This window comes from Rissa tridactyla, chromosome Z (genome assembly GCF_028500815.1).
Source record: "Rissa tridactyla isolate bRisTri1 chromosome Z, bRisTri1.patW.cur.20221130, whole genome shotgun sequence".
Taxonomy (NCBI): domain Eukaryota; kingdom Metazoa; phylum Chordata; class Aves; order Charadriiformes; family Laridae; genus Rissa; species Rissa tridactyla.
Genome location: NC_071497.1, coordinates 74034637 through 74053861, shown reverse-complemented (window position 1 = coordinate 74053861; position 19225 = coordinate 74034637).

Below are 19225 nucleotides of genomic sequence, written 5' to 3'. Positions count from 1 at the left end.
GAAGTCCCCCATGAGGAGCAGGGTCTGTGAACACGATGCTGCTCCTATGGAGGGCTAAGCCCTATAGAGAGCTTCATCTGCGTCGTCATCCTGGTCAAGTGGCCTGTAGCAGACCCCCACTGTAACATCACCTACCCATGCATTCCCTTTAATCTTGGACCATAAGCTCCCCGTTGGCTGTTCATCCATCCCCAGGTGGAGCTCCATGCATTCCAGCTGTTCATTGACATAGGGAGCAACACCCCCTCCTTGTCTCCCCTGCCTGTCCTTCCTGAAGAGCCTGTATCTCTCCATTCCAACACTCCAGTCATAGGAGCCGTCCCACCATGTCTCTGTTACGCCAATGAGATTGTAGCCCTGAAGGCGTGCACACATCTCTAACTCCTCTTGTTTGTTCCCCATCTTAAATGGGGATCTTAAATGATACGAATGGGGTTCTTAAATGATGTATAAGCCCTCCTAATGAAAAATACAAACCCATGTGATTTTTTTAAAACATACCACAAACAGTTTTTTTCTATTTTGCTGAGTGTCTAGCAATTGGATTTTTTGCAGTCTTGCTGTTCTTACTGTCTGTAAGATTCCAGTAGTGATAGGATCAGAAAGACTGAAGCTAATGAGTCTTCTAACAGTGCATGTTTCCTATTCAGTCTTCTGTATGTTATTAGATAGAGCAGATCAACCCTCTGTAAGCAGAGGCATAAAACTATTTACAACTGCTTAGTAAATGTTGGGTAGGCAGGGATAAAGTACATAATTGTGTGAGCCAACGCAGGCAGGATGCAGGAACAACCACACAACCACGGATGAAAGGCAAAGAACAAACTTAATCTCGATACCTCACAGGCCGGGGAGTCTCCGAAGCAACACCCAGGTAGAGGCACACAAGCAGGGACCACAGGCACCGCGGAGTGAGAGTTCTTGTTAGCAAGAGTCCTTGGCAGCGAGAGAGTCCTTGTTAGCAAGAGCGGGCGCACATTCCCTGTTCTTGCTGGTATTTAAAGGGTTCAAACAGGCATAGTTTTCCCACTGTGCTTTGTTCTTCTTCAACAACAGGCCAGGATTCTCAAGCGGCTAGATATGGTGTCCCTGAGCCCATCACAGACTTATGTTATCTAAGTGCAAGTGTTTTCCTTGCAAGCACCCGAGAGTGAATAACAAATAGTGTGATATATGTGTTTTCCAGCACCCCAGGTGCGAGTCACTTGAGCGTATTTACAATCCTCCTCGCCAATCTTCCGTTGCTTTCCCACAATAATGTAGTAAGTAATTACAGTATTCTCAACATGAGGAAAAAAAAAATTAAGGATATTTAGGAAAAAGAAAATCTTATTACTCCCATAAGTTAATCCCAATAGGCATCATAAGGAAATATATTATTTTTGTGGTAACTTTGCCTAGTCTGTTCCACTTTAAGCTTCACAGCCAACACAAATCTGTTCTTATGCCCTTTCTTGTGTTTCTCCACCTCATTTATTGCTGTCTACGTCCTTTCACTCTGTCTAGCAAACCCTAGCATCTCCATCCTTCCAACTTCTACCAGTGATGCAAGTCTCTCAAACCAAGTGACTCTACCATTCTCTGGCTTCCTCGTTATTCTCTCTCCCCTGCACGGCATCCAATCCTGCCATCCTCATTCACTCTGTTCTTGACTATAAAATGACCTTCCCAATTGCACGGAACTTTTTTTTTGCCAACAGAAATGCTATGCTTTTAATGGAAAGGGGCTTATATTTCACTTTTTTAAGTGGCAGGACACCTCCTGCCTTCTACATTAACTTCAGTTTGTGCGATACCTATATTGTACTGTCTCAGTACAGGCCCTTTTCATATTTTTTATTCTTCATTTATTAGTAAGAAGTGAAGAAGTTAAGTTTATAGCAGGCCTGAATTTTGTAGCAATGCAAAATTTTGCAGCAATGTCCAGGTCAACCAAACTGCACTTCCAGAAGTATGCAAAGAGGTGGCTTCCCTGTCATAGGGATCATTTTACTGGAATTAACACTAACTATCTTGGAGGCATGGAAAATATTAATAGAAAAGGATACATTAATGGAAAAGCCCAAAGAAGAAGGAAGAAGGGAACTAGCTGCTCCCCGGATCCCTTCTTTGTGAAGGTATGAAATAGCATATTTGCCATTCCTGTTTGCTGAAAAAAGTATTTAGTGATTTGTCATATCAACTGGCTAGAACACCTCTTGGGGCTTCTATTCCCCTGGGAAATAAAATTTTAATTCAACCTGCTTCAAGACTGATCACTTTAGTTAAGCCCTGTAATTCTAACAGCTATCAGCAAAATTTCTATCCCAGTCGTACACTTGGAAGTGTAACGATGACATGTCTGCTGTGTAAATCACCCACAAACTGGCACTATTTGGTTTATCCATTGTGACATAATTATGAATGCAAATCATACTATCTACAAAGACAAAGGTGCACAGCTTTTCTCATTCCTGTCTCAATGACAATACAAGCTTAAGCAACCCAGAATTCAACGGACAACAAGTAATCAAAAATTTTGTGATTACATGTGCAAAACTTGTGGTTGCTGTGGCCAGCACAGAAAATCTTTGCTGCATCTCAATATTCAGTTGTTGGCATAGCTAAAGTAGCTTCCCTTCTTTGAACCATACAACGATATCATCAGTCCTCACAGAAATACTACAGAGATTTGATGCATATCCACCCAACCATACCTCATAGTAATTGTGCTTTCTATATTTATGATATCAGTTTCCAAACAACCCTGTTCACTAATTTCGTAGGTGAACAACTTATCTGTATTTGTGGCCAAACAAAAACAAAAGTTTAAGCAATTCTGCTGCTGTGCAATTTGGTCCTTAGCAACTTTTCCACAAAAAAAGAGGGCATAAATGTAAAATTCCATTAAAATCTTGTTCTCTCATTCCAGTTTCCTTTTTAGTTCCCTATCCTTGGGCCCATATTTATAGTACATTTCGTAAGCTCTCAAAAGCAGATGTTGAATGGTCTCAATAAATATTCTTGCAAAACATTGTCCAGATTGTATCTATCAGCAACTGGTTAAAGAAGTTTCAATTGTACTTAACTTCATTTAACTCACTTTTTGCAACATTTTTAAGAATGTTGCTTGCAAATTATATGTGTTGTTTTGTTTGAGATGTTACAATTAATTTCCACCATCTTGAGCCAAGACAAGCAAGCCAACTGTGTTACTGCAAAAAGTAATGAAAATAGTAATGTCATTAATGTGGTTAGATGGAAAGCTGCACTAGATTGACAAAGAGCTCTGGAAAAATTAAGCCATCTGCAAGGTAAGATATAAAATACAGCCAAGACAAGCTAAGTTGAAAAATACTTTGTAGAGATGCAGAGCTTAATCCTTTCAAGTGGCAGACTGACAGAGCTGATGGAAAAGGTGCAGCTGTTTCATACGCAAATCTATAATCAAATGCAATTATGGTTTTAAACTAACATGAATCAGTTCTAATATTAGCTGCCACAAAGCTTTCGCCCAATTAATATCTGAAGAGCAACTGGCATTATCTACAGGTCACTACTGATATGATTAGCATATCAATAATTTGTACTGAAATTGCTGGAGAGGATTAGTTAAATAATACAATTGCTCCATGTTCCCTTTTTGGTTCCATTGTTACTCCAAGTAGAGTGAAAAAAGACAAAAAAGAAGTGGCTCACAGAAGGCAAAAGGAAGGATTTGAATTTAGGAAAAAAGTTATGCTTACACAAAGTAAACTGTATATGTTACATAGAATGTGCATCATATATACCAAAAGCATTGTTGGTTTTACACACACCTATTCAGGGTTTCATTGTTTATAAAATAACTCTTTCTTGGTATATTCAGTTCATCATCTAGATGATACTCCACAATGCTCTGCAAGTCTCCAGAGGCAGCTCCTCAAGACACAGTGTAGTCATATTTTGATACATCTCTTTCAAACCCGGATCAAATACTTCAGGGGTTGAGATCGTCATCATGATGCTTTTCTATTTTCAAGTTTGTTTTTGACTCCACAATTGCAAAGATAACTTCTTCATCTCACTGAATCTCAGCTGATTCCAAGAACAAATTCTGACTCATCACATACGGTGAACAGTTTGAAGGGCAGCAGCAAAACTCCTCTTACTGGTCTATATTCACACACTCATACCTGGCTATTGATGCCCTCTCTATATATCAGTCATAAAAAAAGCCAGTCTTAATCCTGACCAGAATTTGCACTTAATTCTCCTAACAGGCCAGCAAGTGCTCTATAAACAAAAGAACACTCAAAGCCATATAGACCTGACCTAGAGTATCAACATTACCATCTAGTTTGCTCACATGGGTAAGGAGTGATGTGAGCCAATATGAATTCCTTGTATTGATTTATATTTCTGTATCCCATTATTTAGCTCTACATTCTGGGACTGCATGGCTTTGTAAGTCTAACAGGAATATTACTTGCAATGACTGGGGGGAGGTGGACATGGAGAGCAGGAAATACACACTTTGCTTAGTGTGTAAGAAGTACTAATTCTGTCTTTCATGCTCAAAAGAGGGTAACTGTTCCTTATGAATTTAGAAAAGGCTCATTTTTATCGCTGTGTCTGCAGCAAGGTTTCCCTTGATTTCAAAATCATGTACCTGTCTTCAGAAAAAAACAACACAACAGAGAGCACCAATTATGACAAAGTTCACATCATCTCTTCGAACAGATTACTGTTCCTCATATACAGTTAAATTACACAGTACCAAGTAATTTCTCATACCAGCTTAGCAAATTAAGTTAAAATATTTAAAAGACAATAGAGGACATTATTTCTTTCCTTATATCAATACAATATTATTAAAAAAATAAAGTTGGAAAATAAAAAGACTTTTATGCCAATTCAAAATGAGTTTTCTCTCTCCAATATTACTGCTCTTTTCCCTTTTGACAATGACTACTGTTAAAGTAAAGATAAAGATTTTCTTCCAGGGCCAAAAAAAATAATTTGGATCATGTCAATCCAATTTTCATTTTTTTAAATGTATTTTTTTGATGCACGTCTTTCTTATGCGCTAAGCAAAAGTCATTAAGTAAGGTGGTAATGATGAATATTTTCTAACAACTCCAGGGCACAGATTTATAAAGAGATAGCTTCTTATAGAAGGGGTAGTACTACATATGTATATACATGAGTTATGTATGTTTCCACACATACACACATATATATATACACACACATAAAAATATTCACTAAACTTTCTGAAATACAAGAAAAAAAATTACATATGTGTTCTATCAATGTTAAAAAAAACTCGCCACAATGCAAATACATGTTTGTCTTTATATTAGTATCACCTGCTTCCAAAATTTAAAGTTACATGTACAAAAAAGCTCGTATTCTTGCAGAAACCAGATAGTTCATGCACTTCTCATGATAGAAAACTAAAAAAAAACCAAACCACAAATAAAAAAACCCATATAAAGAATACATAAAAACAAGTCCATTCATAATAACATTTAATTAAGGACTTAATCTAAAAACATGCAAAAAAATTCAGAAAACTAAGGTATACACAATAACCAATTTAAAAGCAAAAGTACAAGTAACATATTAAACAATGAAAAAATCTTCTTTCAGACTGACTGCTCTGGGATCAAAGTGAGAAACAGACAATGCACAAGAAAGGACAGGAGAGCACAGACTAATAATTTATCTTAGAGTTTAATTTCTTATAAGAAAACATCTTCCAAACTAATGTAGAATTATAGAATATTGCTTTAAAAGACTGTAACACCAGATCCACTTTCAATGCTGTACGCCAATTTAATACAAAATATTCAGAAGACATGTCTGAATTAAGAAAACTTTGGCATTCACTGTATCTAGCAGAAAGGACAAAGAATTTTGATGAAACCATAAAAAACACGTTAAAGTTAAAACTAAAGAAAAGGTTGCTGGGCAACATAAAGACTAGCAAAGCAGCTCAGTTTAGGTAGCAACAAATATGGTCTACATCTGCTAGTTTAAACTGTAGTGATTTCCAGAGATTGTCCCTCAGTTAAATGATAGACTACACCATATTTTTATGTGGACAATAAAGTAAGTGGATAGCTCAGTATCCATCTGTGCATAGCACACTGAGAACGAGTCCCAAGTTTTATTAACTGCTGAGCCGACAGAAATAAAACGCGTTTGAAGTCAAATGCTAAACTAAGAAAGAAAAAAACAAAACCATAAGAGAAAATATGTTTTTCATCTTCACCTCATACATTTCCTTAGGCATCATAATTTCTTGTGTTTAAATCCTATCATAAATGAGTATCTGAGTCATGGCGGGGCAATAAACAGTAATTACTGGCAATAACTATAAATTACAATGTATAATTTTCTACTCCATTTAAACATACAGTCTGCCCATACAATCCACCAAAGGACCATGCCTGTCACAAATAAGATCCAGTATATTGATCATAACGTCAAGTCAGACTGGTTCTTAATGATTTAGCAGGCTGGCATTTTGTTACAAGGACTAGTGTTTTGTGTCACAGAATTTGATTTTATTTTCTTTTAAAAATAAGCATAAAATGGATCTACCATAAAGTGTATTAAATAACAAACAAGTCCCCAAATTAGAAAAAAAAAATAGAACTTCATACTATGCCTAATTTGAAATTGGCCTGTATCAGAAATAGTGTGACCAGCAGGATTAGGAAAGTGATTGTCCCCCTGTACTCGGCCCTAGTGAGGCCGCATCTCGAGTACCATGTTCAGTTTTGCGCCCCTCACGACAAGAAACACATTGAGCTCCGGAGAAGAGCAACGGAGCTGGTGAGGGGTGTGGAGCACAAGTCTGATGAGGAGCGGCTGAGGGAGCTGGGGTTGTGTAGCCTGGAGAAAAGGAGGCTGAGGGGAGACCTTATCGCTCTCTACAACTGCCTGAAAGGAGGGTGTAGCCAGGTGGGGGTCAGTCTCTTCTCCCAAGTAACAAGTGATAGGACAAGAGGAAATGGCCTCAAATTGCACCAGGGGCGTTTTAGGATGGATATTAGGAAAATGTCTTCACTGAAAGGGTTGGAACACTTTCCAACCTAAATGATTCTATGATTCTGTGAAATTACTATATACCTGTTCTGGCTAGGAGCTAGAACAGTATGTACAGATGTCCTACTGGGGTATGAAAACATAGCCAAGTTAACCATCTAAATGTATGTGACTGAGATATATAAAGGTAAACTTCGTCATCTTTTAATCAAGAATTGCTCATCACCAAATCCTTTCTCAGATTTTTAGATCACGAAAATTTTAAGGATTAGGCAAAGAAACATACCAACAATTGCCAGCTAAGCAAACATCCACCACTTTCTTTGCTTCTCTTTTCTCTCTCAAACCACCTTCTTATGAATGAGCTCTGAACTAAAAGGCCTTTGATTCATCTCTTTGTCTGATTTGTTCTACAGCTTCACATTTAAGATTCTAGTCAAAACGGTGCTTTTATTATTTATTTCCAAAAAAAATTAACCAGAACCTCTTCCACTTATTTTTTGCACCATTAAGTTTACTAGTCATTGCCTGCTTTTTTTGAGAATGTGGCATTCTTATTCTGTACAGTGTATCCTATCCAGAAAAACTGCTTTAATGAGAATTGCTTCAGTAATGGTTGTGTAATCTTTATCCAGAACCTGATTATTAACCATTTTACCTTACTGCTTTATATATTTGTTGCCTTGAAGGTGTTGAAATATTTCCAGCCTTTCAACGTGCTAGCAATACCGCATGTACATGTTTCATACTACATAATGACAGAGAAAGTGTTTATCATACTTCAGTAGTGTATGAGAACACTGTGTGATAAATCCAGGTTCAGTAAACCATTTACTAGCAAATTTCTGTTTATCTTAAGAAAATTACAAGTTAGAAAAAAATGTGGTTGACTGTTATTTATTGTGATATACATGCCTTCTTTTTAAGCTTTAAATTATATCTTGCTCAGCAATGACAATATTTCAGAATATCACCTATGATAAGGATCACATTTTAGGGCCTTAAGCTTAACTTCTTTGATCACAAAGTTAAATCTTACGTATATTTTTTCTATGCAAATATGTTATTTTCTTCTGGCTGCTGTAAATGAACATTGTTAAAGAGCTGCTGACAGAACCTGCTGGACTTCATACTAGGGCAAAATTATTTCCCTTAAACTCACACATTCTATTTCTTTTGTGGAGGTATCTTGGCTATTTAGGAGTTTTACCTACATTGCCAAGACCTGATAGGAAACTCATTATAATATGAAAACTTTGTGGGAACAGAATGAGTTTTACAGACTGGTTAAAATGTAGAACAATTTCAGGCCTTCTAGTATTTCTTAAATATGAAATAAATATGAAAAGAAATGGAACGTGAACTGAGTAAAGCAGAAAAAAAAATCCTCTCTCCAGTGAAGAAATATGACAACACAGAAAGAAGAGGTGTAGCAGAAAGAAGTGTGAAGAATGATGAGCAGGTCTTGCATAGGAGAGAACAAAAGTTTGTAGAATTAAAGATAGTATGCTTCCTGAGTACTCACAAACTTGCACAAACAGACGTCAATAAAAATTATAGTAATATCAGTTGAATAAGGAGGAGGAAGTAAGGAACATACTAGAAAGCAGAGGTTGGAGAAATATTAATAAGATTCAGCTAGGGTCTGAAATGGAACTTCTCACAAAGTGAGAAGTGGTTTTTTAAATTATTTTTATTTTTAGGAATTTTGCCATTTCACACAACAGGGTTTGAACTGTCACAACTACAGCATTAAGAATGGAAACAGAATATATACATGGAATACATACTACACCTGAATATCTAGAATATTAGGATAAATAAGGTTTGCAAGAGGAATATTATGGCATAGTATCTACAGTTCTTATAAGAAGTTCTTGATACATACTAGGATAATGCATACAAACAAAGAAATTAAATACTTTAGAATTTTGCCATGTTTCAGTTCTCTGTTTTTACACTTTAACCCTGAACAAAACCTTAGAAACTGAAACACAGGTCTTTCAACTACATGAAACTAGCACAGAGACAATTCTGTGACATGACAGCAGTAAGGCAGGTTCAGCATACCATTGTGATAAAGAGGGTAGCTGTAACTTTCTCATCAGGGTAACTGATAAGCAGCAATGCCTTGTGACAGGATTAATTTCTGAAAAAGTCAAAGATGGATCACCATTAGAAGTCAGCATAAATTACTAAATGGTATGCTTAAAAGTTATGGCCAGTACATCTAAACTGCCTCCCCAGGCTGCTAGGTAGTGAGTAAGTAGGTGAACTCTCAACAGATATACAGAATTCTATTAGAATTTCTGCTAAGTATTATCATTTTCTCTTACTTTTCTACCACATGTATTTTACTGATTATGACTGAAAACACATTTGGATTAAAAACAAAATGCCCTTCATCTCCACAGTGATTTTTTCCTTTAGGTAACATTCATATCACCAAGCAGCTCTTGCTAAGACAAACTGTAAATACAAACTCTTTACACAGTTTCTACATCTCCATTATTTAATAACTACATAATTTGTGTCCTAAATTTAATGTAATCTATCACCTTGCGAAACATGCATTTTTTTCTGCTTGTTAAATGTCCATATTGCAGACTTGTCTCATAAATCATGGCTGAACCACACCTGCATACTCTGAACACTGTAAGGTATCCTCCCTGAAAAAGAATGATCAACAATTAAGTCCTCTTCCCTAGTGAGGATATCTTCATTACAAACAAAACCTATGCTGTAAAATAAATATGGATCATCGTTATTCAGTTCAAAGATGAATCAAAAAGAGTAACCATATTTAAAAGTCTCTGTTGTGTAATACGGACATAGAGTATAATAAATCACAAAATTGAGCAAAGCAAAATGTTAGTTATTGAAAAACTACACCTCTGTAGCAGCTGCTGTTCTATATGCTGACATGTTATACACAAGATGGAAATACCTACTTTTAATCTTACAAAAAGCTTGTAAATAGTAGCTTACAAATACAGAAGTGATGGGGACAATAGAAACACATTATTTAAATATCAAAAATTATTGTAAGGAAAGCAATGTTACTCTATTTCACAAAAAGTGAGCCAGAGATATCTATAAAAAACTGCCATACTCATTCTCTTCTCCTTGCACAAACCAATTGAGGGATGATAAATTCAAAAGACAAATATTTGATGAAGTTGTATTTATATAATTAGTAAAATTTCAAAAATATGTCATGAAGGAAGAAAATATTATTAATTCCATTAATTACATTTAGAATTCAGGGGAAAAAAAATTTAATTAGTTTACTTACATTCAAATAAGTAACTTCATGGGAAAGAAACTGCATTGCAGAAGTAAGCAAGCAATCAGTATTTTTTTTGTTTATTAGTGGTTTGAACCACTGAACTTTGTGTTAGCAAAAGTTTGCAAACTCACTGGACATTTTAAAAAAACATTTAAAAGCATATACACATGTGCTTGCACACCCACACCTAATCTATACATAAATTTTCTTATGAATCTTGCAAGTTTCTGTAAAGCTGGGTTTCATAAGCCAGATGGGATTGCATTTGACTTCCAAAAATGTCCTTAATTTTCTCCCTGAGCTGCTTTTGGGTGGTTGTGATCACCAAGATCCATTCCCACTAGTAAAGGGGTTTCCATGTTAACATACCAAAGCAAAGCAAACTTAAATTTCTTAGCATTAGACACAAATGATAAGATGATTGAATATTGAAACAATTGAAACAATTGAGCCAAAATTCATATGAATTTAACTGCTACATTGTCCAATTTTGTTTGCATGAATGCTTGGGTCTGTCAGAAAGCAATTAACAATGTCGCAATTTCATTTATTTGCTTTTTGTTATATTTGCTATTCCTTGGCTTCCCATATCTGATTCATCTCTCTCCATAGAACAGGAACTGTTAAAAATATTCCTTAAAAGGGATTGTTGAACAGAGTTTCACATGGCAGCTAATCACAGGAAGCAGCTGCATAGTTCCAGAAACAGAATTATAGGAATCTTAGGGTCCATTTATGCAGTAAATTATTAAATTATATTTACATGGCCTATACATATAAATGAGATTAATTTGATGCTGTATAATCAGTAAAGTCTGACAGGTATGCTTATTTCTTGTTTTAAAATTAAAGCTATTTTTCTGTGCTTCACCTGGCCCATTCAAGTAATATCATGCATTAATCTGTGGGGGAAAAAAAATCAAACTAAAGGATAGAATTTGTTTGATTTAACTTAATAAACAGCATGCGGCATTTGCCTTTTATAGGTTTGGGTCTTTTGTTATTCCAAATATGATTAAAGCAAAAATGTATACCCAAATTTTAGAACAGCACTTTTCTCTAAATTGAGGATAAGAACTATTCTGTCTCTGTAAGATTCTTCTGGTTCATGCAGACTCTATGGATTATGTATCTGCAGCAGGTATAAGCTTTAGTGAAAGAATTTCATGATGCCATCCAATGGTAAACTGACCAAAAGATCGAATACATCAGCTTCATTCACATATTTTATTATCTACCAAGCAGGAGAATTTTTGTCACAGAAAATGTGATCATTTTCATTTTTAGAATGGAAATGAAAAAGAAGAATTTATTAAATTGCTATATGCAACAAGAATTCTGTTCAAGGTTATATTAAACCTTCAAATCATCTACTGAACGTACTTTCAGAAAAGAAGAAATTCTACCAGTGACCTACTAGTACTTGTATTGTATAAGAACACATTTAATATCACGAAGTACCCACTTTTGTAACTGCAGTTGAAATAGCTTCGAATGGTGCAGCCTGAGCATCTGTATTTGTATTGTAAAACAGAAGTAACAGTATAGTGAGAGGTAAAACAAGAGAAAGGGCAAAATGAGCTTTACTGTCAGAAGTGATCAGTGAGAAGAAGAAAGTGAAACAATGATGTGGCGTATCACTTCTTTACTGACGCTGAAGACAGGTCTACTTGAGTATATACACGGAATAACACTACTTCAAACTCTGTGAGGTTTTCAGAAGAGGCAGGAAGAAAATGGTGTGTTCTGGTTATTGTTAATGATTCAGTCTGCCAAATGCTGCTACTGTGCTGCTGAAATGGAACTTGTCATTGACAATCATTTCTTTGGGAGCATTCATTCTGCATACAAAGCTAAATCACTGGCAACTAGCTGATCCTAGGTGGAGGAAGTGGTCCAGAGGTAGCGATCAATGGCTCAATGTCCAGATGGAGATCAGTGACGAGTGGTGTCCCTCAGGGGTCCGTACTGGGAACAGTACTGTTCACCGTATCTTCATCAATGACATAGACAGTGGGATCGAGTGCACCCTCAGCAACTTTGTGGATAACACCAAGCTGAGTAGTGCAGCTGACACGCCTGAGGGACAGGGTGCCATCCAGAGGGACCTGGACAAGCTTGAGAAGCAGGCCGGTGTGAACCTTACGAGGTTCAACCAGGCCAAGTGCAATGTCCCACACCTGGGTCCGGGCAGCCCCCAGGATCAATACAGACTGGGGTATGAAGGATTGAGAGCAGCCCTGTCAAGATGGACTTGGGGGTGTTGGTTGACGAGAAGCTCAACATGAGCCAGTAATGTGCACTCGCAGCCCAGAAGGCCAACTGTATCCTGGACTGCATTAAAAGAATAGTCACCAGCAGGTCGAGGGAGGTGTTTCTCCCGCTCTACTCTGCTCTGGTGAGACCCCACCTGGAGTATTGTTTCCTGCTCTGGAGCCCTCAGCACAGGAAGCACATGGACCTGTTGGAGCGTGTCCAGAGGAGGGACACAAAAATGATCAGAGGGATGGAACACCACTCCTATCAAGAAAGGCTGAGAGAGTTAGGATTGTTCAGCCTGGAGAAGAGAAGGCTCCATGGAGACCTTATAGCAGCCTTTCAGTTCTTAAATGGGGCTTATAAGAAAGATGACAATAAACTTTTTAGCAGGTCCTGTAGAGATAGGACAAGGGGTAGTAAAAGAGGGTAAATTTAGACTAGATATAAGGAAGAATTTTTTTACCATGAGAGTGATGAAACACTGGCACAGGTTGCCCAGAGAAATGGTAGACGCCCCATCCCTGGCAAGATTCAAGGTCAAGTTGGACAGGGCTCTGAACAACTGGATCTAGTGGAAGATGTCCCTGCTCATTGCAGGGGAGGTTGGACTACATAGTCTTTAAAGATACCTTCCAACCCAAACTATTCTACGATTCTTTGAAATCTCCTATTCAGATTGCATGTAGTCAAAAGAATAAACTGTTTATCAATAAGACAAGGATATTGTTAAACAAAACTGTATTTCAGTATCCATTAAGTACAAGCACAACATTATCCCTGTTGTTATGAGCAACTCTGATGTCTAAGAAGAAAAAAAATATTCTATTGGGATCAGCCTGAGAACCAATTTATTGTGGCATAAGATGAGAGCAATATGCAACTTGAAAGATAAATCATTATTTTCTAAAAGAAAGTCTACACATATCTTCTGCTTATAAAACTGAATTCTGTACACTACCATTATCATGCCATGATTTATCGTTAATTTATTGTTAAAAGGAGCAACTCGGAATGTTATCCCATGGTCTCTCCTTTGTCTAGCTACATCAACATCACTTTAATTTTTTTTAAACTATTTACCTCATCAGTTTTACCCTAATTAGCTAACAACTGCTGTGGATTAAAGAACAATTGTGAAAGCCTAATGTTCTACCAAGAACATTTCCAATGTACAGTATGCTTGACCAATGTTCTGATTCAACATAATGAGAAGCAACAAGTATCCAAGGCTTTTAAGTGCTGGCATTAGTTGCAAGGTTGCTAGCCAAATTCCAGATCACTTAGTTATATTGTGCTTACTCGCATTCCCTCTCCAGTCCAGAACAGACACACTATTCTTCATTTTATACCTTAAAAATATAATTGAACAGAATTGTTAGTGCACAATAGCTGTTCTATTACTAAAAGAAAAAGCAGTTACATTTCAGTAATAGCCAAAAGGATTCTCGTTACATTGCATACATTCTTTAATAATGCTAGACAAAAGCTACAGTGAAAGAACATAACATGGTGCAGAGTTAATGAGCATTTATTGAACAATAAAGACAAAATACTAACTGATGAGGCCTTATGAGTACTCCAAATACTATTCAAAAATATATCAGGCCATTGTATAAAAGTAATGCATCTATAAAGTAATTATCTCACATTCTGTAACTCTCTGGAAAGGTCTGGTTTCATCAACATCATTTGTATCTCACAGAAACACTATGCCAGGGGCTGAATTCAAAGGTACATGGCAAAAATGAACCAACTGGAGAGAACTTTCTTTCATCCACACCAAGTGCATAACTATTCTGTGCATGAAAGAATGACTACAAGGAAAATGTTCACATAATTTAAGTTCTAACTGTATTATGACACAGACGTGTGTGTGGATGTAGGTAATTATCGGGATTGACTGAAAACATCCTTTGCCAGTATGTTTTACATACAATTTTCTTTGGTGGAGAAATAGTGAGTCAGAATTTCAAGGCTCTGTTCAAGCTGGAGCGTGTCCAGAGGAGAGCTACCAGGCTGGTGAGGGGTCTGGAGACCAGGGCATATGAGGAGAGGCTGAGGGAGCTGGGCATGTTTAGCTTGGAGAAGAGGAGGCTGAGGGGAGACCTCATTGCCCTCTACAACTACCTGAAAGGAGGGTGTAGAGAGGTGGGTGTTGGCCTCCTCTCCCAGGTGAATAATGACAGGACCAGAGAAAATGGTCTGAAGTTGCAGCAGGGGAGGTCTAGATTAGATATTAGGAGGAATTACTTTACTGAAAGCGTGGTCAGGCACTGGAACAGCCTGCCCAGGGAGGGGGTTGAGTCACCATCCCTACAGGTATTTAAGAAATGTCTAGATTTGACACTTCTGGACATGCTCTAGTGGCAGAGACTGTAGGTTGGTGTTTGTTTTGTTTTGTTTTTCGTGTGTGTGTGTGTGGTTTTGTTTTGCGTGCGTGCGTGTGTGTGTGTGTGTGTGTGTGTGTGTATGGTTGGACTCGATGATCTCAAAGGTCCTTTCCAACCATGATGATTCGTGATTCTATGATTCCAAGCCACAGAACTAAGGCAATTTGTGAAGCCTCAATCCCCTTTGTTCCATCCCTAATGGAACCCTCTTCTTGGCTAGCTATCTGTACCAGTCACATTCCTTTATGAATCTTTATCCAATTCCAGCCTCTAATTTTCAGTGTTTTTACCCCTTGCCTACTGTGTTTCCCAACTACTCCTAGCATCCTGCTAAGGGATCACAGTCTGCATCCCGGAATCTCCACCTTTTGGTAATACCATACAGGTATTAAAAGAAAGAAATTGAAATCGCTAATAAAAAGGAAAATAAACTATTGAGATGCTCAAAAATGGGTAATCAATTCAGTGGCACCAGTGACCTCTTCAAAACAAAATGTGCTTAATTTCCCATTATTTTGTTTCACACACTTGCTTAAAGCTTTATCTACATGCCAGTCTCTAACTTCCCTGTTATTTACTGTGTCCTTAAGACACGTATGTACTCATTATTCAAACAGGTTCTAATGAACATGCTACTTCCTTTTCCTTATGTGAATTTTCATTTTGTCAGGCAGTTTGGCCCTTTATTTCCACCACTTATGCTCAGCTTTTACTGTTCTGATGTCTTCTGTATAAAGTGTTCCAGTGCTTTTGAAATGGTTGAGAAACACTGTCTACCTTAAAGCCACAGAATCCCTTCCAAAAACTTTCAACAAAAAGCAGTAAATCTATACACTCTTAAAAAAAATAATCTAAAAAACTGCTTTTGTAATTCTCTAAGTATTCTTACAAATGAAACCAAACAGCATCAATATTTCAAATGTTATTCAGTATTATCTGGGGCTCTGGGCAACCTGATCTAGTTGAGCATGTCCCTGCTTATTGTAGCTGAGGGTGGGATAGATGACCTTTAAAGGCCCCTTCCAACCCAAACTATTCTATGATTCTGTGCTTATACGCCACTATCCACTGTAGCAGGTAGTGGACAGTGATTCCTCACAAACACATCACACTGGAGACACTGAATTCTCATTAGAAGCTTAATGAGAACCTTGGCTTAAACGTGGAAGTGCCATAATTGAACTAAACAGAATGAAACTGTCTCAGTACAACAAGCAACTTACAGTTCTCTGCAATAGGTTACATTATCTTCTTCCTTACTTGGTTACTAGTATGGAAAATAAACAAAACATCAGTTAGCCATAACGCTACAGTTGTTCCTCATACTGGAAGCATTTCACCCTGTTTTTTCTTCATAGGGTCCGAACTTCGCTGCAGTTGCCTTAATCTTGTCCAGTTATTTAGGAGATTTATTCAAGTTGAACCTACATACTAATAACCCACTTTCTAGTGCAGAAAACACCACACCCAGTTACAGTATTTTCCTGCACACAGCATACCTGGAATTTTCCAGACTGCATCATACATTATCATCAATATTTGAACACAGGTGAAACACTTGTTTAAAATATAAGGAAGATCCTTAAGCAGTGACTGCAGTTCTTTGATATATATTGTATGTAGCCGCATTAGCACTGCCAAGTGTTTGTTCTACAACTACTTAAAGCAGGGGACTTTATTTATGGTATTTGTACAGCACACTCCCACCTTAGCATTCTTCATGCAGATAACAAAAAGAGCAGAATATGCCACAGGAACAACAGTTCCTCTCCAGAGACAAAACCCCCCAAGCCCTAAACAGGGAAGGTGAGAGAATAAAGATGGGCAGTAAATGCACATATAACATACATCTATTACACAGCTATTGAAAGCAAGATAGCACTTGAAATACCATCTGCAAGTCAGATGCCTAATAACAGAAATAAAATAACAGAACTACTACAGTGCTGAAAGCAATGAGCAGAGAATGCTGCTTCAAAGTACACTGAACAATGTACTTCCTCACATAAGATGAAGAAATTATATTACCTTTTATTAGAGCCTGCTTAAGCTATGGAACTGCTTACCACAGACAACACTTAGACTGATTCAAAACTGTCTGCATGTATACATGGAAGGAAAAGTTACTTATACCAGCTTATGTGGATGCAGAAAGCCTTTCACCACTGGGAAGGAGGAACGTTCTGTAGGGAGTCTTAGTATATGCTAACAGCTCTTAGTATGTGCTTTCCCCTAATTTCTTGCCCAGAATTTGTTATTGATCATAGTCTGAGACAGAAGACAGGACAAAACAAACACCTGCTCTGAATTAATATAGCTGCTGTCTTGTGGCATCAAAGAAAACCCAGGTAGGAGTCAGAGCAGGGTTCCATAGTTCCTGCTGTTCTAAATGTCAGTATGGGCAACAGAACTGAGAGATGTAGCTAGCAAACAGCTGTGTAAACATGTGGTGAGTGCAAACCTCAAGACAGTGTTTTTTTTCTGTTTAGGGCTTGAGCCTCTTCTGTCCTCAGTACAGACACAAGAATCCAGAGGTGACAGGTGGCGAGTACCTGTGCAAGATGAGTATAGTTGAAACTAAATTTCAAAAAGGACACAATCATTTGATCATCCCAGAGGGAATAAATAATGTTAAGTAAAATGAATAATCAAACTAGAGAAGGAAAAGTGGAAAAAAAAGCCCTATCAGAAGTGAATGCTATTTAACCTCTTTGTAACTTCCCAAGAAAAAGACAAGGCAAGCAAACAATAAAGAACATAAAATTACAAAAAATCACACTTACGTATGTTTATAAAAAATTTTAGTGAGGCAGAAAGAAATTCTAGTTCAAAAAAAGGGAACTCCTGAACCCACACATTCGTTAATCACTCTGTATCAGTTTAGTGCTGCTATTGTCTGCACGGCTTCAGTATAAATGCAATTTAACTTAAGAATTCAAGCACTTCTCCATTTGGCTTTTCTTAATCTTGGTTGTATTAAGAAGAAATAACTTCTCCTTATCAACTCCCCCTTCAGTTTAGAATCTTGAACCTTTAAAAGTATTTTCATTGTCCTTTTGTGATAAAAGCTTAAGTTTATTGATAATAACTTTAAAAACTGAATTTTTGCCCTTTTATTCTTCATGCATACCACTATTACATCGAGGTAATCCACAAAGGCCTGAGGCTCGATTATGTCATAAGATCTTTTTTTGTTCTTCATACATGCAGTTTCTTTCAAGAGGGCAAAAGGAATGAAACGCAACAGATAATCCCTGGCACTTCAATTTCTGTGCTCAACACATTGCTGTTTGATGTATTCTATCCCTTTGACAACCTATACATAGTTCTCTCCTCTTTCAAAGTAAGCCCACAGCAAGATGTATGAAGTTTAAAATACACAGTTTTAGGTGAAAACTTCAGATACATTCCATAGCCCACTATTAGTGTTTAAAAGCTACATTATGCAAAATACAGTGTCCCCTGGAAAATCGGTTTGGAATTTCCTGGACAGTCCCAGTGGCATTCCTAGCAGAGAAGTAAGAAATTAACAGAACACAGAATAAATAACCATATTATTTAAAAATATTATGTGTTTTTACCAAGGGTAGAATTAGGTAAATAGTTACCTTACGTGTTGTCTGCAACTATTTTCCTTTAAACACTGTCTGGACTCAGCTTTCACAGTGCAGAACATAGACATCTTTCCAAGTTCATAAATTCAGGGAAAGAATGAAGTACAAATTGATTACTACATTATTCCATCACTACTGACAATTCTGCAAAAAAGCTACATTAATTTCTTAAGAGCTGAGACAGATGAAATAGCAAACCACTACTGAACTTAAATATAAAATTCTGCATCTTTCGCACAATTCCAGCTTATTTGACTAAGAATTTATTACATCCTTCTCAACAGACAGAACAACCAATGTTATTTTTTAAAAAAATTAGGTGTTTAGATATCCATTGCATATGACAATGAACTTGAAGGAATATATTCCTTAAAAAAAAAGTTCTTAAAGATACAGGAAGTACCAGCTTTTCAAAGTCAGAGGCAATATGGAAATAAGTTCTAAACTTAATATAAATTAGTCTGGTTTGCATTCTTAAAATCAACATAAATTTCTGTTAATGACTACTTACAGCAACATTTAACTATATATAAATATAAATACAAACACATAGACTTGTGGACCTGAGGAAAAAATTCCATGATGCAGCTAGAACACGTTTGTTCCTTGCATTCTGACATATCAAAAACACATGCTGATGGTAGATACTCCCACTG